The sequence below is a fragment of the Gobio gobio genome, assembly GCF_949357685.1.
Source record: "Gobio gobio genome assembly, chromosome: 11".
Taxonomy (NCBI): Eukaryota; Metazoa; Chordata; class Actinopteri; order Cypriniformes; family Gobionidae; genus Gobio; species Gobio gobio.
This window is the reverse complement of record NC_137104.1, coordinates 3,950,507-3,976,214: the sequence shown is the minus strand read 5'-3', so window position 1 is coordinate 3,976,214 and position 25,708 is coordinate 3,950,507. Positions and strand designations below refer to the sequence as shown.

The 25,708-nt window shown below is 44.7% G+C and overlaps 2 protein-coding genes across 2 annotated transcripts in view; both read left to right on the top strand.

The window, feature by feature from the left end:
- vps28 (VPS28 subunit of ESCRT-I) overlaps positions 1-25,708 on the top strand; it is a 968,134-nt gene that overhangs the window by 239,825 nt on the left and 702,601 nt on the right. The gene's annotated exons all lie outside the window — the stretch shown is intronic.
- The window catches only part of med30 (mediator complex subunit 30), a 297,825-nt gene that overhangs the window by 78,546 nt on the left and 193,571 nt on the right, over positions 1-25,708 (top strand). The window lies entirely within an intron of this gene.

Below are 25,708 nucleotides of genomic sequence, written 5' to 3'. Positions count from 1 at the left end.
TCAAAGGGATATCTTTGGATAGAAGTGTCATAGAAACACGAGGGTGGGTTTGTTTGACTCGGGGCATCAACAGCCAATCATCAATCACCGTCAACACTTCCTAGCCACGCCCTAGCAACCATTATCAAGCAGCCTAGCAACCGTTAACCAAGACCTATATCTCTGCCTCAGAACATCATAGAAGCATGGGGGTTGGTTTATATCATTCATACTGACAAGCAGCCTTTGAAATATTGTCATTGGATGCTGCCAAGCCACTCCATAGCAACCAAAAAGAGTACCCTAGCAACCGTTTACCAAGACCTATATCTCTGCCTCAGAAAATCATAGAGACATGGGGGTTGGTTTATATCATTCATACAGACAAGCAGTATCATCATTGGATAATGCCAAGCCCCTCCATAGCAACCAAAAAGAGTACCCTAGCAACCGTTTACCAAGACCTATATCTCTGCCTCAGAACATCATAGAGGCATGGGGGTTGGTTTATATCATTCATACAGACAAGCAGTATCATCATTGGATGCTGCCAAGCCCCCCTAGCAACCAAACAGAGTACCCTAGCAACCGTATACCAAGACCTATATCTCTGCTTCGGAACATCGTAGAGACATGGGGGTTGGTTTATATCATTCATACAGACAAGCAGTATCATCATTGGATGCTGCCAAGCCCCCCTAGCAACCAAACAGAGTACCCTAGCAACCGTTTACCAAGACCTATATCTCTGCCTCAGAACATCATAGAGGCATGGGGGTTGGTTTATATCATTCATACAGACAAGCAGTATCATCATTGGATGCTGCCAAGCCCCCCTAGCAACCAAACAGAGTACCCTAGCAACCGTATACCAAGACCTATATCTCTGCTTCAGAACATCATAGAGGCATGGGGGTTGGTTTATATCATTCATACAGACAAGCAGTATCATCATTGGATGCTGCCAAGCCCCCCTAGCAACCAAACAGAGTACCCTAGCAACCGTATACCAAGACCTATATCTCTGCTTCAGAACATCGTAGAGACATGGGGGTTGGTTTATATCATTCATACAGACAAGCAGTATCATCATTGGATGCTGCCAAGCCCCCTTAGCAACCAAACAGAGTACCCTAGCAACCATATACCAAGACCTATATCTCTGCTTCAGAACATCATAGAGACATGGGGGTTGGTTTATATCATTCATACAGACAAGCAGTATCATCATTGGATGCTGCCAAGCCCCCTTAGCAACCAAACAGAGTACCCTAGCAACCATATACCAAGACCTATATCTCTGCCTCAGAACATCATAGAGACATGGGGGTTGGTTTATATCATTCATACAGACAAGCAGTATAACCATTGGATGCTGCCAAGCCCCCCTAGCAACCAAACAGAGTACCCTAGCAACCGTATACCAAGACCTATATCTCTGCTTCGGAACATCGTAGAGACATGGGGGTTGGTTTATATCATTCATACAGACAAGCAGTATCATCATTGGATGCTGCCAAGCCCCCCTAGCAACCAAACAGAGTACCCTAGCAACCGTATACCAAGACCTATATCTCTGCTTCAGAACATCATAGAGGCATGGGGGTTGGTTTATATCATTCATACAGACAAGCAGTATCATCATTGGATGCTGCCAAGCCCCTCCATAGCAACCAAACAGAGTACCCTAGCAACCGTTTACAAGGACCTATATCTCTGCATCAGAACATCGTAGAGGCATGGGGGTTGGGTCTTTTGACTCAGACTGGCAAATAGTCTTTAAATGTCACCCCATAAATTGTATAGCCACTCCATAGCAACCATATAGAGTACCCTAGCAACCGTACAAACACATGAATAGGACATATCTCAGCTCCACAACATCGTACAGACTTGGGGGTGGCCTCTTTTGTTTCGGGTGAGAATCCAGTACACACAACATAGCATCCGAGAGGATTTTTTTGCCACGGCAAGCACCACTCACATTTTCTTCAGGAAATGTACATTCTAGTTAGTGGTGCTTGCGTAGCAAGGCATCACTATTACTATCTTGCCCCAGAACGGTTTTAGTGATGCCTTGCGAAGCAAGGCATCACCATCACTCTCAAACATACTTATTAGTGGGCCTTGCGAAGCAAGGCATCAATATTGTTATTCTCCATACTAATTAATATTCGTGGAGCTTGTTTAGCAAGGCGTATATATACTATGTAACCCAGGATCGGTTTATTATTCCTTATTCTTATTATTCCGGACAACATTTTGTCCCGCTACTCCTCCCACAGTTTTTGTCACAGACCCATGAATGAGGTGTCAAAACGTGCGGCCTAATCGGGAATGGTGTGCTATATCTTTTCTAAGGGGTCGGGGGTGCGGTGTTCGCCCCAGGGGCGAAAAAGTAGCGAAAAAATTCCCATAGACTTAACATTGCGAAAATTTTTAACGAGTCATAACTCTGAGCGAGGATTTCGTAGAAACTCGTGTGTCACTACATTTGAAGAGGCTGGCAGGCCCTGTAAGATGACACATCGCAATGGGGTATAAGTTGTACCCCTGGGGCGCTAGAGCTCCCCAAATTTCCTCAAATTTCCCCATTGACTTATAATGGGGAGGGACGTCCCATAAAACGCATGCGTTTCTCCTACTATGGGAAATTGCATAGGGATTTTGTATTGACCATAGCTCTGGCTCACAGTGTCTCAGAGACAAGGGGGTGGGCTCAATTTACTCAGCCAACCAATCACTATCTCAGGATGATTGTCAACATATGAAGCCACGCCCTAGCAACCATTTAGAGCTCCCTAGCAACTGATCCCATAGACTTCCATTGAAAGAGGTCAAAGGGATATCTTTGGATAGAAGTGGCGTAGAAACACGAGGGTGGGTTTGTTTGACTTGGGGCATCAACAGCCAATCACAAATCACCTTCAACACTTCCTAGCCACGCCCTAGCAACCATTATCAAGCAGCCTAGCAACCGTTTAGCAACACCAATATCTCTGCCTCAGAACATCATAGAAGCATGGGGGTTGGTTTATATCATTCATACAGACAAGCAGTATCATCATTGGATGCTGCCAAGCCCCCTTAGCAACCAAACAGAGTACCCTAGCAACCATATACCAAGACCTATATCTCTGCTTCACAACATCATAGAGACATGGGGGTTGGTTTATATCATTCATACAGACAAGCAGTATCATCATTGGATGCTGCCAAGCCCCCCTAGCAACCAAACAGAGTACCCTAGCAACCGTATACCAAGACCTATATCTCTGCTTCAGAACATCATAGAGACATGGGGGTTGGTTTATATCATTCATACAGACAAGCAGTATCATCATTGGATGCTGCCAATCCCCCTTAGCAACCAAACAGAGTACCCTAGCAACCATATACCAAGACCTATATCTCTGCCTCAGAACATCATAGAGACATGGGGGTTGGTTTATATCATTCATACAGACAAGCAGTATCATCATTGGATGCTGCCAAGCCCCCCTAGCAACCAAACAGAGTACCCTAGCAACCGTATACCAAGACCTATATCTCTGCTTCAGAACATCATAGAGGCATGGGGGTTGGTTTATATCATTCATACAGACAAGCAGTATCATCATTGGATGCTGCCAAGCCCCCTTAGCAACCAAACAGAGTACCCTAGCAACCATATACCAAGACCTATATCTCTGCTTCAGAACATCATAGAGACATGGGGGTTGGTTTATATCATTCATACAGACAAGCAGTATCATCATTGGATGCTGCCAAGCCCCCCTAGCAACCAAACAGAGTACCTTAGCAACCGTATACCAAGACCTATATCTCTTCTTCAGAACATCATAGAGACATGGGGGTTGGTTTATATCATTCATACAGACAAGCAGTATCATCATTGGATGCTGCCAATCCCCCTTAGCAACCAAACAGAGTACCCTAGCAACCATATACTAAGACCTATATCTCTGCCTCAGAACATCATAGAGACATGGGGGTTGGTTTATATCATTCATACAGACAAGCAGTATCATCATTGGATGCTGCCAAGCCCCCCTAGCAACCAAACAGAGTACCCTAGCAACCGTATACCAAGACCTATATCTCTGCTTCAGAACATCATAGAGGCATGGGGGTTGGTTTATATCATTCATACAGACAAGCACTATCATCATTGGATGCTGCCAAGCCCCCTTAGCAACCAAACAGAGTACCCTAGCAACCATATACCAAGACCTATATCTCTGCCTCAGAACATCATAGATACATGGGGGTTGGTTTATATCATTCATACAGACAAGCAGTATCATCATTGGATGCTGCCAAGCCCCCCTAGCAACCAAACAGAGTACCCTAGCAACCGTATACCAAGACCTATATCTCTGCTTCGGAACATCGTAGAGACATGGGGGTTGGTTTATATCATTCATACAGACAAGCAGTATCATCATTGGATGCTGCCAAGCCCCCCTAGCAACCAAACAGAGTACCCTAGCAACCGTATACCAACACCTATATCTCTGCTTCAGAACATCATAGAGACATGGGGGTTGGTTTATATCATTCATACAGACAAGCACTATCATCATTGGATGCTGCCAAGCCCCTCCATAGCAACCAAACAGAGTACCCTAGCAACCGTTTACAAGGACCTATATCTCTGCATCAGAACATCGTAGAGGCATGGGGGTTGGGTCTTTTGACTCAGACTGGCAAATAGTCTTTAAATGTCACCCCATAAATTGTATAGCCACTCCATAGCAACCATATAGAGTACCCTAGCAACCGTACAAACACATGAATAGGACATATCTCAGCTCCACAACATCGTACAGACTTGGGGGTGGCCTCTTTTGTTTTGGGTGAGAATCCAGTACACACAACATAGCATCCGAGAGGATTTTTTTGCCACGGCAAGCACCACTCACATTTTCTTCAGGAAATGTACATTCTAGTTAGTGGTGCTTGCGTAGCAAGGCATCACTATTACTATCTAGCCCCAGAACGAGTTTTAGTGATGCCTTGCGCAGCAAGGCATCACCATCACTCTCAAACATACCTATTAGTGTTGCTTGTGAAGCAATGCATCAATATTGTTATTCTCCATACTTATTAATATTAGTGGGGCTTGCGTAGCAAGCCCTAAATATTAATATCTCACCCCATATCGGTTTATTTTTATTATTCTTATTCCGGACAACATTTTGTCCCGCTACTCCTCCCACATTTTTCGTCACAGACCCATGAATGAGGTGTCAAAACGTGCGGCCTATTCGGGAATGGTGTGCTATATCTTTTCTAAGGGGTCGGGGGTGCGGTGTTCGCCCCAGGGGCGAAAAAGTAGCGAAAAAAATCCCATAGACTTAACATTGGGAAAAATGTAAAAAACATTTAACAAGTCATAACTCTAAGCGAGGATTTCGTAGAAACTTGTGTGTCACCACATTTGAAGAGGCTGACAGGCCCTTTAAGATGACACATCGCAATGGGGTGTGAGTTGTACCCCTGGGGTGCAGGAGCTGCCTAAATTTGCCCCATTGACTTACTATGGGGAGGGACGTCCCATAAAACTCATGTGTTTCTCTTACTATGGGAAATTGCATAGGGATTTTGAATTGACCATAGCTCTGGCTCACAGTGTCTCAGAGACAAGGGGGTGGGCTCAATTTACTCAGACAGCCAATCACTATCTCAGGATGATTGTCAACCTATGAAGCCACGCCCTAGCAACCATTTAGAGCTCCCTAGCAACTGATCCCATAGACTACCATTGAAAGAGATCAAAGGGATATCTTTGGATAGAAGTGACATAGAAACACGAGGGTGGGTTTGTTTGACTCTGGGCATCAACAGCCAATCATAAATCACCGTCAACACTTCCTAGCCACGCCCTAGCAACCATTATCAAGCAGCCTAGCAACCGTTTTACAAGACCTATATCTCTGCCTCAGAACATCATAGAAGCATGGGGGTTGGTTTATATCATTCATACTGACAAGCAGCCTTTGGAGTATCATCATTGGATGCTGCCAAGCCACTCCATAGCAACCAAACAGAGTACCCTAGCAACCGTATAACAAGACCTATATCTCTGCATCAGAACATCGTAGAGACATGGGGGTTGGTTTATATCATTCATACTGACAAGCAGTATCATAATTGAATGTTGCCAAAACATTCCATAGCAACCAACCAGAGTTCCCTAGCAACCGTTTACCAAGACCTATATCTCTGCATCAGAACATCGTACAGACATGGGGGTTGGTTTATATCATTCATACTGACAAGCAGTATCATCATTGGATGCTGCCAAGCCCCCTTAGCAACCAAACAGAGTACCCTAGCAACCATATACCAAGACCTATATCTCTGCTTCAGAACATCATAGAGACATGGGGGCTGGTTTATATCATTCATACAGACAAGCAGTATCATCATTGGATGCTGCCAAGCCCCCTTAGCAACCAAACAGAGTACCCTAGCAACCATATACCAAGACCTATATCTCTATCTCAGAACATCATAGAGACATGGGGGTTGGTTTATATCATTCATACAGACAAGCAGTATCATCATTGGATGCTGCCAAGCCCCCCTAGCAACCAAACAGAGTACCCTAGCAACCATATACCAAGATCTATATATCTGCCTCAGAACATCATAGAGGCATGGGGGTTGGTTTATATCATTCATACAGACAAGCAGTATCATCATTGGATGCTGCCAAGCCCCCCTAGCAACCAAACAGAGTACCCTAGCAACCGTTTACCAAGACCTATATCTCTGCCTCAGAACATCCTAGAGACATGGGGGTTGGTTTATATCATTCATATAGACAAGCAGTATCATCATTGGATGCTGCCAAGCCCCTCCATAGCAACCAAACAGAGTACCCTAGCAACCGTTTACAAGGACCTATATCTCTGCATCAGAACATCGTAGAGGCATGGGGGTTGGGTCTTTTGACTCAGACTGGCAAATAGTCTTTAAATGTCACCCCATAAATTGTATAGCCACTCCATAGCAACCATATAGAGTACCCTAGCAACCGTACAAACACATGAATAGGACATATCTCAGCTCCAGAACATCGTACAGACTTGGGGGTGGCCTCTTTTGTTTCGGGTGAGAATCCAGTACACACAACATAGCATCCGAGAGGATTTTTTTGCCACGGCAAGCACCACTCACATTTTCTTCAGGAAATGTACATTCTAGTTAGTGGTGCTTGCGTAGCAAGGCATCACTATTACTATCTTGCCCCAGAACGGTTTTAGTGATGCCTTGCGCAGCAAGGCATCACCATCACTCTCAAACATACTTATTAGTGGGCCTTGCGAAGCAAGGCATCAATATTGTTATTCTCCATACTTATTAATATTCGTGGAGCTTGTTTAGCAAGGCGTATATATACTATGTAACCCAGGAACGGTTCTTATTAGTGGTGCTTGCGTAGCAAGGCATCACTATTACTATCTAGCCCCAGAACGAGTTTTAGTGATGCCTTGCGCAGCAAGGCATCACCATCACTCTCAAACATACCTATTAGTGTTGGTTGTGAAGCAATGCATCAATATTGTTATTCTCCATACTTATTAATATTAGTGGGGCTTGCGTAGCAAGCCCTAAATATTAATATCTCACCCCATATCGGTTTATTTTTATTATTCTTATTCCGGACAACATTTTGTCCCGCTACTCCTCCCACATTTTTCGTCACAGACCCATGAATGAGGTGTCAAAACGTGCGGCCTATTCGGGAATGGTGTGCTATATCTTTTCTAAGGGGTCGGGGGTGCGGTGTTCGCCCCAGGGGCGAAAAAGTAGCGAAAAAAATCCCATAGACTTAACATTGCAAAAATGTAAAAAAAAATTAACAAGTCATAACTCTAAGCGAGGATTTCGTAGAAACTCGTGGGTCACCACATTTGAAGAGGCTGACAGGCCCTGTAAGATGACACATCTCAATGGGGTATAAGTTGTACCCCTGGGGTGCAGGAGCTGCCTAAATTTGCCCCATTGACTTACTATGGGGAGGGACGTCCCATAAAACGCATGCGTTTCTCTTACTATGGGAAATTGCATAGGGATTTTGTATTGACCACAGCTCTGGCTCACAGTGTCTCAGAGACAAGGGGGTGGGCTCAATTTACTCAGACAGCCAATCACTATCTCAGGATGATTGTCAACCTATGAAGCCACGCCCTAGCAACCATTTAGAGCTCCCTAGCAACTGATCCCATAGACTTCCATTGAAAGAGATCAAAGGGATATCTTTGGATAGAAGTGTCATAGAAACACGAGGGTGGGTTTGTTTGACTCGGGGCATCAACAGCCAATCACAAATCACCTTCAATACTTCCTAGCCACGCCCTAGCAACCATTATCAAGCAGCCTAGCAACCGTTAATCACGACCTATATCTCTGCCTCAGAACATCATAGAGGCATGGGGGTTGGTTTATATCATTCATACTGACAAGCAGCCTTTGGAGTATTGTCATTGGATGCTGCCAAGCCACTCCATAGCAACCAAACAGAGTACCTTAGCAACCGTTTACCAAGACATATATCTCTGCCTCAGAACATCATACAGACATTGGGGTTGGTTTATATCATTCATACTGACAAGCAGTATCATCATTGGATGCTGCCATGCCACTCCATAGCAACCAAAAAGAGTACCCTAGCAACCGTTTACCAAGACTTATATCTCAGCCTCAGAACATCATGCAGACATGGGGGTAGGTTTATATCATTCATACAGACAAGCAGTATCATCATTGGATGCTGCCAAGCCCCCCTAGCAACCAAACAGAGTACCCTAGCAACCGTATACCAAGACCTATATCTCTGCTTCAGAACATCATAGAGGCCTGGGGGTTGGTTTATATCATTCATACAGACAAGCAGTATCATCATTGGATGCTGCCAAGCCCCCCTAGCAACCAAACAGAGTACCCTAGCAACCATATACCAAGACCTATATCTCTGCTTCAGAACATCATAGAGACATGGGGGTTGGTTTATATCATTCATACAGACAAGCAGTATCATCATTCGATGCTGCCAAGCCCCCTTAGCAACCAAACAGAGTACCCTAGCAACCATATACCAAGACCTATATCTCTGCTTCAGAACATCATAGAGACATGGGGGTTGGTTTATATCATTCATACAGACAAGCACTATCATCATTGGATGCTGCCAAGCCCCCTTAGCAACCAAACAGAGTACCCTAGCAACCATATACCAACACCTATATCTCTGCCTCAGAACATCATAGAGACATGGGGGTTGGTTTATATCATTCATACAGACAAGCAGTATCATCATTGGATGCTGCCAAGCCCCCCTAGCAACCAAACAGAGTACCCTAGCAACCGTATACCAAGACCTATATCTCTGCTTCGGAACATCATAGAGACATGGGGGTTGGTTTATATCATTCATACAGACAAGCAGTATCATCATTGGATGCTGCCAAGCCCCCCTAGCAACCAAACAGAGTACCCTAGCAACCGTTTACAAGGACCTATATCTCTGCATCAGAACATCGTAGAGGCATGGGGGTTGGGTCTTTTGACTCAGACTGGCAAATAGTCTTTAAATGTCACCCCATAAATTTTATAGCCACTCCATAGCAACCATATAGAGTACCCTAGCAACCGTACAAACACATGAATGGGACATATCTCAGCTCCACAACATCGTACAGACTTGGGGGTGGCCTCTCTTGTTTCGGGTGAGAATCCAGTACACACAACATAGCATCCGAGAGGATTTTTTTGCCACGGCAAGCACCACTCACATTTTCTTCAGGAAATGTACATTCTAGTTAGTGGTGCTTGCGTAGCAAGGCATCACTATTACTATCTAGCCCCAGAACGAGTTTTAGTGATGCCTTGCGCAGCAAGGCATCACCATCACTCTCAAACATACTTATTAGTGTTGCTTGAGAAGCAATGCATCAATATTGTCATTCTCCATAATTAAAATTATTATTGGGGCTTGCGTAGCAAGCCATAAATATTTAAATCTCACCCAGGAATGGTTTATTATTATTATTATTATACTTATTATAATTCCGGACACTTTTTCGGCGCGCTTCTCCTCCCACAAATTTTGTCACAGACCCATGAATGAGGCGTCAAATCGACCGGCCTATACGGGAATGGTGTGCTATATCTTTTCTAAGGGATCGGGGGTGCGCTGTTCGCCCCAGGGGCGAAAAAGTAACCGAAAAGTCAATGGGATTTAACATTGCGGAAACTTTGACCCCTCATAGCTCCGAGCGAGGATTTCAGAGAAACTCGTGGTTCACCACATTTGAAGAGGCTGACAGGCCCTGTAAGATGACACATCACAATGGGGTATAAGTTGTACCCCTGGGGCGCTAGAGCTCCCCAAATTTCCTCAAATTTCCCCATTGACTTATAATGGGGAGGGACGTCCCATAAAACTCATGTGTTTCTCTTACAATGGGAAATTGCATAGGGATTTTGTATTGACCATAGCTCTGGCTCACAGTGTCTCAGAGAAAAGGGGGTGGGCTCAATTTACTCAGACAGCCAATCACTATCTCAGGATGATTGTCAACCTATGAAGCCACGCCCTAGCAACCATTTAGAACTCCCTAGCAACTGATCCCATAGACTTCAATTGAAAGAGATCAAAGGGATATCTTTTGATAGAAGTGTCATAGAAACACGAGGGGGGGTTTGTTTGACTCGGGGCATCAACAGCCAATCACAAGTCACCTTCAACACTTCCTAGCCACGCCCTAGCAACCATTATCAAGCAGCCTAGCAACCGTTAACCAAGACCGATATCTCTGCCTCAGAACATCATAGAGGCATGGGGGTTGGTTTATATAATTCATACTGACAAGCAGCCTTTGACATATTGTCATTGGATGCTGCCAAGCCCCTCCATAGCAACCAAACAGAATACCCTAGCAACCGTTTACCAAGACCTATATCTCTGCCTCAGAACATCATAGAGACATGGGGGTTGGTTTATATCATTCATACAGACAAGCAGTATCATCATTGGATGCTGCCAAGCCCCTCCATAGCAACCAAACAGAGTACCCTAGCAACCGTTTACCAAGACCTATATCTCTGCCTCAGAACATCATAGAGACATGGGGGTTGATTTATATCATTCATACAGACAAGCAGTATCATCATTGGATGCTGCCAAGCCCCCCTAGCAACCAAACAGAGTACCCTAGCAACCGTATACCAAGACCTATATCTCTGCTTCAGAACATTGTAGAGACATGGGGGTTGGTTTATATCATTCATACAGACAAGCAGTATCATCATTGGATGCTGCCAAGCCCCCCTAGCAACCAAACAGAGTACCCTAGCAACCATATACCAAGACCTATATCTCTGCTTCAGAACATCATAGAGACATGGGGGTTGGTTTATATCATTCATACAGACAAGCAGTATCATCATTGGATGCTGCCAAGCCCCCCTAGCAACCAAACAGAGTACCCTAGCAACCGTATACCAAGACCTATATCTCTGCTTCGGAACATCGTAGAGACATTGGGGTTGGTTTATATCATTCATACAGACAAGCAGTATCATCATTGGATGCTGCCAAGCCCCCCTAGCAACCAAACAGAGTACCCTAGCAACCGTATACCAAGACCTATATCTCTGCTTCGGAACATCGTAGAGACATGGGGGTTGGTTTATATCATTCATACAGACAAGCAGTATCATCATTGGATGCTGCCAAGCCCCCTAGCAACCAAACAGAGTACCCTAGCAACCGTATACCAAGACCTATATCTCTGCTTCAGAACATCATAGAGGCATGGGGGTTGGTTTATATCATTCATACTGACAAGCAGTATCATCATTGGATGCTGCCAAACCCCCTTAGCAACCAAACAGAGTACCCTAGCAACCGTATACCAAGACCTATATCTCTGCTTCAGAACATCATAGAGGCATGGGGGTTGGTTTATATCATTCATACAGACAAGCAGTATCATCATTGTATGCTGCCAAACCCCTCCATAGCAACCAAACAGAGTACCCTAGCAACCGTTTACCAAGACCTATATCTCTGCCTCAGAACATCCTAGAGACATGGGGGTTGGTTTATATCATTCATACAGACAAGCAGTATCATCATTGGATGCTGCCAAGCCCCTCCATAGCAACCAAACAGAGTACCCTAGCAACCGTTTACAAGGACCTATATCTCTGCATCAGAACATCGTAGAGGCATGGGGGTTGGGTCTTTTCACTCAGACTGGCAAATAGTCTTTAAATGTCACCCCATAAATTGTATAGCCACTCCATAGCAACCATATAGAGTACCCTAGCAACCGTACAAACACATGAATAGGACATATCTCAGCTCCACAACATCGTATAGACTTGGGGGTGGCCTCTTTTGTTTCGGGTGAGAATCCAGTACACACAACATAGCATCCGAGAGGATTTTTTTGCCACGGCAAGCACCACTCACATTTTCTTCAGGAAATGTACATTCTAGTTATTCTTATTATTTCACACAACATTTCGGCGCGCTACTCCTCCCGCACCGTTTGTCACAGACCCATGAATGAGGTGTCAAAACGTGCGGCTTAATCGGGAATGGTGTGCTATATCTTTTCTAAGGGGTCGGGGGTGCGGTGTTCGCCCCAGGGGCGAAAAAGTAGCGAAAAAAATCCCATAGACTTAACATTGCGAAAATTTTTAACGAGTCATAACTCTGAGCGAGGATTTCGTAGAAACTCGTGTGTCACCACATTTGAAGAGGCTGACAGGCCCTGTAAGATGACACATCGCAATGGGGTATAAGTTGTACCCCTGGGGCGCTAGAGCTCCCCAAATTTCCTCAAATTTCCCCATTGACTTATAATGGGGAGGGACGTCCCATAAAACTCATGTGTTTCTCTTACAATGGGAAATTGCATAGGGATTTTGTATTGACCATAGCTCTGGCTCACAGTGTCTCAGAGACAAGGGGGTGGGCTCAATTTACTCAGACAGCCAATCACTATCTCAGGATGATTGTCAACCTTTGAAGCCACGCCCTAGCAACCGTTTAGAGCTCCCTAGCAACTGATGCCATAGACTTCCATTGAAAGAGATCAAAGGGATATCTTTGGATAGAAGTGTCATAGAAACACGAGGGTGGGTTTGTTTGACTCGGGGCATCAACAGCCAATCATCAATCACCGTCAACACTTCCTAGCCACGCCCTAGCAACCATTATCAAGCAGCCTAGCAACCGTTAACCAAGACCTATATCTCTGCCTCAGAACATCATAGAAGCATGGGGGTTGGTTTATATCATTCATACTGACAAGCAGCCTTTGAAATATTGTCATTGGATGCTGCCAAGCCACTCCATAGCAACCAAAAAGAGTACCCTAGCAACCGTTTACCAAGACCTATATCTCTGCCTCAGAAAATCATAGAGACATGGGGGTTGGTTTATATCATTCATACAGACAAGCAGTATCATCATTGGATAATGCCAAGCCCCTCCATAGCAACCAAAAAGAGTACCCTAGCAACCGTTTACCAAGACCTATATCTCTGCCTCAGAACATCATAGAGGCATGGGGGTTGGTTTATATCATTCATACAGACAAGCAGTATCATCATTGGATGCTGCCAAGCCCCCCTAGCAACCAAACAGAGTACCCTAGCAACCGTATACCAAGACCTATATCTCTGCTTCGGAACATCGTAGAGACATGGGGGTTGGTTTATATCATTCATACAGACAAGCAGTATCATCATTGGATGCTGCCAAGCCCCCCTAGCAACCAAACAGAGTACCCTAGCAACCGTTTACCAAGACCTATATCTCTGCCTCAGAACATCATAGAGGCATGGGGGTTGGTTTATATCATTCATACAGACAAGCAGTATCATCATTGGATGCTGCCAAGCCCCCCTAGCAACCAAACAGAGTACCCTAGCAACCGTATACCAAGACCTATATCTCTGCTTCAGAACATCATAGAGGCATGGGGGTTGGTTTATATCATTCATACAGACAAGCAGTATCATCATTGGATGCTGCCAAGCCCCCCTAGCAACCAAACAGAGTACCCTAGCAACCGTATACCAAGACCTATATCTCTGCTTCAGAACATCGTAGAGACATGGGGGTTGGTTTATATCATTCATACAGACAAGCAGTATCATCATTGGATGCTGCCAAGCCCCCTTAGCAACCAAACAGAGTACCCTAGCAACCATATACCAAGACCTATATCTCTGCTTCAGAACATCATAGAGACATGGGGGTTGGTTTATATCATTCATACAGACAAGCAGTATCATCATTGGATGCTGCCAAGCCCCCTTAGCAACCAAACAGAGTACCCTAGCAACCATATACCAAGACCTATATCTCTGCCTCAGAACATCATAGAGACATGGGGGTTGGTTTATATCATTCATACAGACAAGCAGTATAACCATTGGATGCTGCCAAGCCCCCCTAGCAACCAAACAGAGTACCCTAGCAACCGTATACCAAGACCTATATCTCTGCTTCGGAACATCGTAGAGACATGGGGGTTGGTTTATATCATTCATACAGACAAGCAGTATCATCATTGGATGCTGCCAAGCCCCCCTAGCAACCAAACAGAGTACCCTAGCAACCGTATACCAAGACCTATATCTCTGCTTCAGAACATCATAGAGGCATGGGGGTTGGTTTATATCATTCATACAGACAAGCAGTATCATCATTGGATGCTGCCAAGCCCCTCCATAGCAACCAAACAGAGTACCCTAGCAACCGTTTACAAGGACCTATATCTCTGCATCAGAACATCGTAGAGGCATGGGGGTTGGGTCTTTTGACTCAGACTGGCAAATAGTCTTTAAATGTCACCCCATAAATTGTATAGCCACTCCATAGCAACCATATAGAGTACCCTAGCAACCGTACAAACACATGAATAGGACATATCTCAGCTCCACAACATCGTACAGACTTGGGGGTGGCCTCTTTTGTTTCGGGTGAGAATCCAGTACACACAACATAGCATCCGAGAGGATTTTTTTGCCACGGCAAGCACCACTCACATTTTCTTCAGGAAATGTACATTCTAGTGTTGTGATTACTATTCACCTTGACGAAACTTTGGCGTGCTACTACTCCGGCACCGTTTGTCGCAGACCCATGAATGAGGTGTCAAATCGTGCGACTTATTGAGGAGAGGTGTGCTATATCTCTTCTAAGCGATCGGGTGTATGATGTTACTTTTCGGCGGGAAAAAAATTGTCCAAATCAAGTCCCCATTGACTTAACATGGAGAAGAGGTTTATGTGATCATATCTTTGCCTCAGAACATCACAGAGACTTGGGGCTGGTCTCATTTGAATCGGCCTATCAAGCAGCTAATAACTAGTGACATTCAAACTTCATAGCCACGCCCTAGCAACCAGTTTCAGCACCCTAGCAACCATATATCAACATTAACAAGCCATATCTCAGCCCCAGAACATCGTACAGACATGAGGGTGGTCTCTTTTGACTCAGACTGCCCAATATTCTTTAAATATCAAACCATAAACTTTATAGCCACACCCTAGTAACCATTTACAGTACCCTAGTAACCGTACAAACACATGAATAAGCCATATCTCAGCCCCAGAACATCCTACAGACATGTTGCTTGCCTTTTTTGCATTATCCGGGTGGCGAATTTTGCCACGGCAAGCACCACTCACATTTTCTTCAGGAAATGTACATTCTAGTTAGTGGTGCTTGCGTAGCAAGGCATCACTATTACTATCTAGCCCCAGAACGAGTTTTAGTGATGCCTTGCGCAGCAAGGCATCACCATCATTCTCAAACATACTTATTAGTGGTGCTTGCCACGCAAGGCATCAATATTGTTATTATCCATACTTAAAATTATTATTGGGGCTTGCGTAGCAAGCCATAAATATTTAATATCTCACCAGGATCGGTTTATTATAATTATTCTTTTTCCACACAACATTTTGTCCCGCTACTCCTCCCACAGTTTTTGTCACAGACCCATGAATGACGTGTCAAAACGTGCGGCCTAATCGGGAATGGTGTGCTATATCTTTTCTAAGGGGTCGGGGGTGCGGTGTTCGCCCCAGGGGCGAAAAAGTAGCGAAAAAAATCCCATAGACTTAACATTGGGAAAAATGTAAAAAAAAATTAACAAGTCATAACTCTAAGCGAGGATTTCGTAGAAACTCATGGGTCACCACATTTGAAGAGGCTGACAGGCCCTGTAAGATGACACATCGCAAAGGGGTGTGAGTTGTACCCCTGGGGTGCAGGAGCTGCCTAAATTTGCCCCATTGACTTACTATGGGGAGGGACGTCCCATAAAACGCATGCGTTTCTCCTACTATGGGAAATTGCATAGGGATTTTGTATTGACCATAGCTCTGGCTCACAGTGTCTCAGAGACAAGGGGGTGGGCTCAATTTACTCAGCCAACCAATCACTATCTCAGGATCACTGTTAACCCATCAAGCCACGCCCTAGCAACCATTTAGAGCTCCCTAGCAACTGATCCCATAGACTTCCATTGAAAAACATCAAAGGGATATCTTTGGATAGAAGTGTCATAGAAACATGAGGGTGGGTTTGATGACTCGGGGCATCAACAGCCAATCACAAATCACCTTCAACACTTCCTAGCCACGCCCTAGCAACCATTATCAAGCAGCCTAGCAACCATTTACCAAGACCTATATCTCTGCCTCAGAACATTATAGAGGCATGGGGGTTGGTTTATATCATTCAAACTGACAAGCAGCCTTTGGAGTATCATCATTGGATGCTGCCAAGCCATGCCATAGCAACCAAACAGAGTACCCTAGCAACGGTTAACAAAATCTATATCTCTGCATCAGAACATCATACAGACATGGGGGTTGGTTTATATCATTCATACTGACAAGCAGTATCATCATTGGATGCTGCCAAGCCCCCCTAGCAACCAAACAGAGTACCCTAGCAACCGTATACCAAGACCTATATCTCCGCTTCGGAACATCGTAGAGACATGGGGGTTGGTTTATATCATTCATACTGACAAGCAGTATCATCATTGGATGCTGCCAAGCCCCCCTAGCAACCAAACAGATTACCCTAGCAACCGTATACCAAGACCTGTATCTCTGCTTCAGAACATCATAGAGGCATGGGGGTTGGTTTATATCATTCATACAGACAAGCAGTATCATCATTGGATGCTGCCAAGCCCCCCTAGCAACCAAACAGAGTACCCTAGCAACCGTATACCAAGACCTATATCTCCGCTTCGGAACATCGTAGAGACATGGGGGTTGGTTTATATCATTCATAGAGACAAGCAGTATCATCATTGGATGCTGCCAAGCCCCCCTAGCAACCAAACAGAGTACCCTAGCAACCGTATACCAAGACCTATATCTCTGCTTCAGAACATCATAGAGGCATGGGGGTTGGTTTATATCATTCATACAGACAAGCAGTATCATCATTGGATGCTGCCAAGCCCCCTTAGCAACCAAACAGAGTACCCTAGCAACCATATACCAAGACCTATATCTCTGCTTCAGAACATCATAGAGACATGGGGGTTGGTTTATATCATTCATACAGACAAGCAGTATCATCATTGGATGCTGCCAAGCCCCCTTAGCAACCAAACAGAGTACCCTAGCAACCATATACCAAGACCTATATCTCTGCCTCAGAACATCATAGAGACATGGGGGTTGGTTTATATCATTCATACAGACAAGCAGTATCATCATTGGATGCTGCCAAGCCCCCTAGCAACCAAACAGAGTACCCTAGCAACCGTATACCAAGACCTATATCTCTGCTTCGGAACATCGTAGAGACATGGGGGTTGGTTTATATCATTCATACAGACAAGCAGTATCATCATTGGATGCTGCCAAGCCCCCCTAGCAACCAAACAGAGTACCCTAGCAACCGTATATCAAGACCTATATCTCTGCTTCAGAACATCATAGAGGCATGGGGGTTGGTTTATATCATTCATACAGACAAGCAGTATCATTATTGGATGCTGCCAAACCCCTCCATAGCAACCAAACAGAGTACCCTAGCAACCGTTTACCAAGACCTATATCTCTGCCTCAGAACATCCTAGAGACATGGGGGTTGGTTTATATCATTCATACAGACAAGCAGTATCATCATTGGATGCTGCCAAGCCCCTCCATAGCAACCAAACAGAGTACCCTAGCAACCTTTTACAAGGACCTATATCTCTGCATCAGAACATCGTAGAGGCATGGGGGTTGGGTCTTTTGACTCAGACTGGCAAATAGTCTTTAAATGTCACCCCATAAATTGTATAGCCACTCCATAGCAACCATATAGAGTACCCTAGCAACCGTACAAACACATGAATAGGACATATCTCAGCTCCACAACATCGTACAGACTTGGGGGTGGCCTCTTTTGTTTCGGGTGAGAATCCAGTACACACAACATAGCATCCGAGAGGATTTTTTTGCCACGGCAAGCACCACTCACATTTTCTTCAGGAAATGTACATTCTAGTGTTGTGATTACTATTCACCTTGACGAAACTTTGGCGTGCTACTCCTCCGGCACCGTTTGTCGTAGACCCATGAATGAGGTGTCAAATCGTGCGACTTATTGAGGAGAGGTGTGCTATATCTCTTCTAAGCGATCGGGTGTATGATGTTAGTTTTCGGCGGGAAAAAAATCGTCCCAATCAAGTCCCCATTGACTTAACATGGAGAAGACGTTTATGTGATCATATCTCCGCATCAGAACATCACAGAGACTTGGGGCTGGTCTCATTTGAATCGGCCTATCAAGCAGCTATTAACTAGTGACATTCAAACTTCATAGCCCCGCCCTAGCAACCAGTTACAGCACCCTAGCAACTGTACAAATACATTAATAAGCCATATCTCAGCACCAGAGCATTGTAGAAATACAGAGTTGGGCTCTTTTGACTCAGACTGGCCAATAGTCGTTAAATATCACCCCATTAACTGTATAGCCACACCGTAGCAACCATTTAGAGCACCCTAGCAACCTTACAAACACATTAATAAGCCATATCTCAGCCCCAGAACATCCTACAGACATGTTTCTTAGTTTTTTTGCATCCCAGTAGCATCCGAGAGGATTTTTTTGCCACTGCAAGCACCACTCACATTTTCTTCAGGAAATGTACATTCTAGTTAGTGGTGCTTGCGTAGCAAGGCATCACTATTACTATCTTGCCCCAGAACGGTTTTAGTGATGCCTTGCGCAGCAAGGCATCACCATCACTCTCAAACATACTTATTAGTGGGCCTTGCGAAGCAAGGCATCAATATTGTTATTCTCCATACTCATTAATATTCGTGGAGCTTGTTTAGCAAGGCGTATATATACTATGTAACCCAGGAACGGTTTATTATAATTATAATTATTCTTCTGGACGCTTTTTCGGCGCGCTTCTCCTCCCACAAATTTTGTCACAGACCCATGAATGAGGCGTCAAATCGACCGCCTTATACGGGAATGGTGTGCTATATCTTTTCTAAGGGATCGGGGGTGCGATGTTCGCCCCAGGGGCGAAAAAGTAGCCGAAAAGTCAATGGGATTTAACATTGCGGAAACTTTGACCCCTCATAGCTCCGAGCGAGGATTTCGGAGAAACTCGTGTGTCACCACATTTGAAGAGGCTGACAGGCCCTGTAAGATGACACATCTCAATGGGGTGTGAGTTGTACCCCTGGGGCGCTAGAGCTCCCCAAATTTCCTCAAATTTCCCCATTGACTTATAATGGGGAGGGACGTCCCATTAAACGCATGTGTTTCTCTTACAATGGGAAATTGCATAGGGATTTTGTATTGACCATAGCTCTGGCACACAGTGTCTCAGAGACAAGGGGGTGGGCTCAATTTACTCAGACAGCCAATCACTATCTCAGGATGATTGTCAACCTATGAAGCCACGCCCTAGCAACCATTTAGAGCTCCCTAGCAACTGATCCCATAGACTTCCATTGAAAGAGATCAAAGGGATATCTTTTGATAGAAGTGTCATAGAAACACAAGGGTGGGTTTGTTTGACTCGGGGCATCAACAGCCAATCACAAGTGACCTTCAACACCTCCTAGCCACGCCCTAGCAACCATTATCAAGCAGCCTAGCAACCGTTAATCACGACCTATATCTCTGCCTCAGAACATCATAGAGGCATGGGGGTTGGTTTATATCATTCATACTGACAAGCAGCCTTTGGAGTATTGTCATTGGATGCTGCCAAGCCACCCCATAGCAACCAAACAGAGTACCTTAGCAACCGTTTACCAAGACCTATATCTCAGCTTCGGAACATCGTAGAGACATGGGGGTTGGTTTATATCATTCATACATACAAGCAGTATCATCATTGGATAATGCCAAGCCCCTCCATAGCAACCAAAAAGAGTACCCTAGCAACCGTTTACCAAGACCTATATCTCTGCCTCAGAACATCATAGAGGCATGGGGGTTGGTTTATATCATTCATACAGACAAGCAGTATCATCATTGGATGCTGCCAAGCCCCCCTAGCAACCAAACAGAGTACCCTAGCAACCGTATACCAAGACCTATATCTCTGCTTCGGAACATCGTAGAGGCATGGGGGTTGGTTTATATCATTCATACAGACAAGCAGTATCATCATTGGATGCTGCCAAGCCCCCCTAGCAACCAAACAGAGTACCCTAGCAACCGTATACCAAGACCTATATCTCTGCTTCAGAACATCATAGAGGCATGGGGGTTGGTTTATATCATTCATACAGACAAGCAGTATCATCATTGGATGCTGCCAAACCCCTCCATAGCAACCAAACAGAGTACCCTAGCAACCGTTTACCAAGACCTATATCTCTGCCTCAGAACATCCTAGAGACATGGGGGTTGGTTTATATCATTCATACAGACAAGCAGTATCATCATTGGATGCTGCCAAGCCCCCCTAGCAACCAAACAGAGTACCCTAGCAACCGTATACCAAGACCTATATCTCTGCTTCAGAACATCATAGAGACATGGGGTTGGTTTAAATCATTCATACAGACAAGCAGTATCATCATTGGATGCTGCCAAGCCCCCCTAGCAACCAAACAGAGTACCCTAGCAACCATATACCAAGACCTATATCTCTGCTTCAGAACATCATAGAGACATGGGGGTTGGTTTATATCATTCATACAGACAAGCAGTATCATCATTGGATGCTGCCAAGCCCCCTTAGCAACCAAACAGAGTACCCTAGCAACCGTATACCAAGACCTATATCTCTGCTTCAGAACATCATAGAGGCATGGGGGTTGGTTTATATCATTCATACAGACAAGCAGTATCATCATTGGATGCTGCCAAGCCCACCTAGCAACCAAACAGAGTACCCTAGCAACCGTATACCAAGACCTATATCTCTGCTTCAGAACATCATAGAAGCATGGGGGTTGGTTTATATCATTCATACAGACAAGCAGTATCATCATTGGATGCTGCCAAACCCCTCCATAGCAACCAAACAGAGTACCCTAGCAACCGTATACCAAGACCTATATCTCTGCTTCAGAACATCATAGAGGCATGGGGGTTGGTTTATATCATTCATACAGACAAGCAGTATCATCATTGGATGCTGCCAAGCCCCCCTAGCAACCAAACAGAGTACCCTAGCAACCGTATACCAAGACCTATATCTCTGCTTCAGAACATCATAGAGACATGGGGGTTGGTTTAAATCATTCATACAGACAAGCAGTATCATCATTGGATGCTGCCAAGCCCCCTTAGCAACCAAACAGAGTACCCTAGCAACCATATACCAAGACCTATATCTCTGCCTCAGAACATCATAGAGACATGGGGGTTGGTTTATATCATTCATACAGACAAGCAGTATCATCATTGGATGCTGCCAAGCCCCTCCATAGCAACCAAACAGAGTACCCTAGCAACCGTTTACAAGGACCTATATCTCTGCATCAGAACATCGTAGAGGCATGGGGGTTGGGTCTTTTGACTCAGACTGGCAAATAGTCTTTAAATGTCACCCCATACATTGTATAGCCACTCCATAGCAACCATATAGAGTACCCTAGCAACCGTACAAACACATGAATAGGACATATCTCAGCTCCACAACATCGTACAGACTTGGGGGTGGCCTCTTTTGTTTCGGGTGAGAATCCAGTACACACAACATAGCATCCGAGAGGATTTTTTTGCCACGGCAAGCACCACTCACATTTTCTTCAGGAAATGTACATTCTAGTGTTGTGATTACTATTCACCTTTTCAAAACTTTGGCACGCTACTCCTCCGGCACCGTTTGGTGTAGACCCATGAATGAGGTGTCAAATCGTTCGGCTTATTGAGGAGAGGTGTGCTATATCTCTTCTAAGCGATCGGGTGTATGATGTTAGTTTTCGGCGGGAAAAAAATCGTCCCGATCAAGTCCCCATTGACTTAACATGGAGAAGAGGTTTATGTGATCATATCTCCGCATCAGAACATCACAGAGACTTGGGGCTGGTCTCATTTCAATCGGCCTATCAAGCAGCTAATAACTAGTGACATTCAAACTTCATAGCCACGCCCTAGCAACCAGCTACAGCACCCTAGCAACCATATATCAACATTAACAAGCCATATCTCAGCCCCAGAACATCGTACACACATGAGGGTGGTCTCTTTTGACTCAGACTGGCCAATATTCTTTGAATATCAAACCATAAACTGTATAGCCACACCCTAGTAACCATTTACAGTACCCTAGTAACCGTACAAACACATGAATAAGCCATATCTTTGCCCCAGAACATCCTACAGACATGTTGCTTGTCTTTTTTGCATTATCCGGGTGGCGAGTTTTGCCACGGCAAGCACCACTCACATTTTCTTCAGGAAATGTACATTCTAGTTAGTGGTGCTTGCGTAGCAAGGCATCACTATTACTATCTAGCCCCAGAACGAGTTTTAGTGATGCCTTGCGCAGCAAGGCATCACCATCACTCTCAAACATACCTATTAGTGTTGGTTGTGAAGCAATGCATCAATATTGTTATTCTCCATACTTATTAATATTAGTGGGGCTTGCGTAGCAAGCCCTAAATATTAATATCTCACCCCATATCGGTTTATTTTTATTATTCTTATTCCGGACAACATTTTGTCCCGCTACTCCTCCCACATTTTTCGTCACAGACCCATGAATGAGGTGTCAAAACGTGCGGCCTATTCGGGAATGGTGTGCTATATCTTTTCTAAGGGGTCGGGGGTGCGGTGTTCGCCCCAGGGGCGAAAAAGTAGCGAAAAAAATCCCATAGACTTAACATTGCAAAAATGTAAAAAAAAATTAACAAGTCATAACTCTAAGCGAGGATTTCGTAGAAACTCGTGGGTCACCACATTTGAAGAGGCTGACAGGCCCTGTAAGATGACACATCTCAATGGGGTATAAGTTGTACCCCTGGGGTGCAGGAGCTGCCTAAATTTGCCCCATTGACTTACTATGGGGAGGGACGTCCCATAAAACGCATGCGTTTCTCTTACTATGGGAAATTGCATAGGGATTTTGTATTGACCACAGCTCTGGCTCACAGTGTCTCAGAGACAAGGGGGTGGGCTCAATTTACTCAGACAGCCAATCACTATCTCAGGATGATTGTCAACCTATGAAGCCACGCCCTAGCAACCATTTAGAGCTCCCTAGCAACTGATCCCATAGACTTCCATTGAAAGAGATCAAAGGGATATCTTTGGATAGAAGTGTCATAGAAACACGAGGGTGGGTTTGTTTGACTCGGGGCATCAACAGCCAATCACAAATCACCTTCAATACTTCCTAGCCACGCCCTAGCAACCATTATCAAGCAGCCTAGCAACCGTTAATCACGACCTATATCTCTGCCTCAGAACATCATAGAGGCATGGGGGTTGGTTTATATCATTCATACTGACAAGCAGCCTTTGGAGTATTGTCATTGGATGCTGCCAAGCCACTCCATAGCAACCAAACAGAGTACCTTAGCAACCGTTTACCAAGACATATATCTCTGCCTCAGAACATCATACAGACATTGGGGTTGGTTTATATCATTCATACTGACAAGCAGTATCATCATTGGATGCTGCCATGCCACTCCATAGCAACCAAAAAGAGTACCCTAGCAACCGTTTACCAAGACTTATATCTCAGCCTCAGAACATCATGCAGACATGGGGGTAGGTTTATATCATTCATACAGACAAGCAGTATCATCATTGGATGCTGCCAAGCCCCCCTAGCAACCAAACAGAGTACCCTAGCAACCGTATACCAAGACCTATATCTCTGCTTCAGAACATCATAGAGGCCTGGGGGTTGGTTTATATCATTCATACAGACAAGCAGTATCATCATTGGATGCTGCCAAGCCCCCCTAGCAACCAAACAGAGTACCCTAGCAACCATATACCAAGACCTATATCTCTGCTTCAGAACATCATAGAGACATGGGGGTTGGTTTATATCATTCATACAGACAAGCAGTATCATCATTCGATGCTGCCAAGCCCCCTTAGCAACCAAACAGAGTACCCTAGCAACCATATACCAAGACCTATATCTCTGCCTCAGAACATCATAGAGACATGGGGGTTGGTTTATATCATTCATACAGACAAGCAGTATCATCATTGGATGCTGCCAAGCCCCCCTAGCAACCAAACAGAGTACCCTAGCAACCGTATACCAAGACCTATATCTCTGCTTCGGAACATCGTAGAGACATGGGGGTTTGTTTATATCATTCATACAGACAAGCAGTATCATCATTGGATGCTGCCAAGCCCCCCTAGCAACCAAACAGAGTACCCTAGCAACCGTATACCAAGACCTATATCTCTGCTTCAGAACATCATAGAGGCATGGGGGTTGGTTTATATCATTCATACAGACAAGCAGTATCATCATTGGATGCTGCCAAACCCCTCCATAGCAACCAAACAGAGTACCCTAGCAACCGTTTACCAAGACCTATATCTCTGCCTCAGAACATCCTAGAGACATGGGGGTTGGTTTATATCATTCATACAGACAAGCAGTATCATCATTGGATGCTGCCAAGCCCCTCCATAGCAACCAAACAGAGTACCCTAGCAACCGTTTACAAGGACCTATATCTCTGCATCAGAACATCGTAGAGGCATGGGGGTTGGGTCTTTTGACTCAGACTGGCAAATAGTCTTTAAATGTCACCCCATAAATTGTATAGCCACTCCATAGCAACCATATAGAGTACCCTAGCAACCGTACAAACACATGAATAGGACATATCTCAGCTCCACAACATCGTACAGACTTGGGGGTGGCCTCTTTTGTTTCGGGTGAGAATCCAGTACACACAACATAGCATCCGAGAGGATTTTTTTGCCACGGCAAGCACCACTCACATTTTCTTCAGGAAATGTACATTCTAGTGTTGTGATTACTATTCACTTTTACCAAACTTTGGCGCGCTACTCCTCCGGCACCGTTTGTCGCAGACCCATGAATGAGGTGTCAAATCGTGCGGCTTATTGAGGAGAGGTGTGCTATATCTCTTCTAAGCGATCTGGTGTATGATGTTAGTTTTCGGCGGGAAAAAAATCGTCCAAATCAAGTCCCCATTGACTTAACATGGAGAAGAGGTTTATGTCATC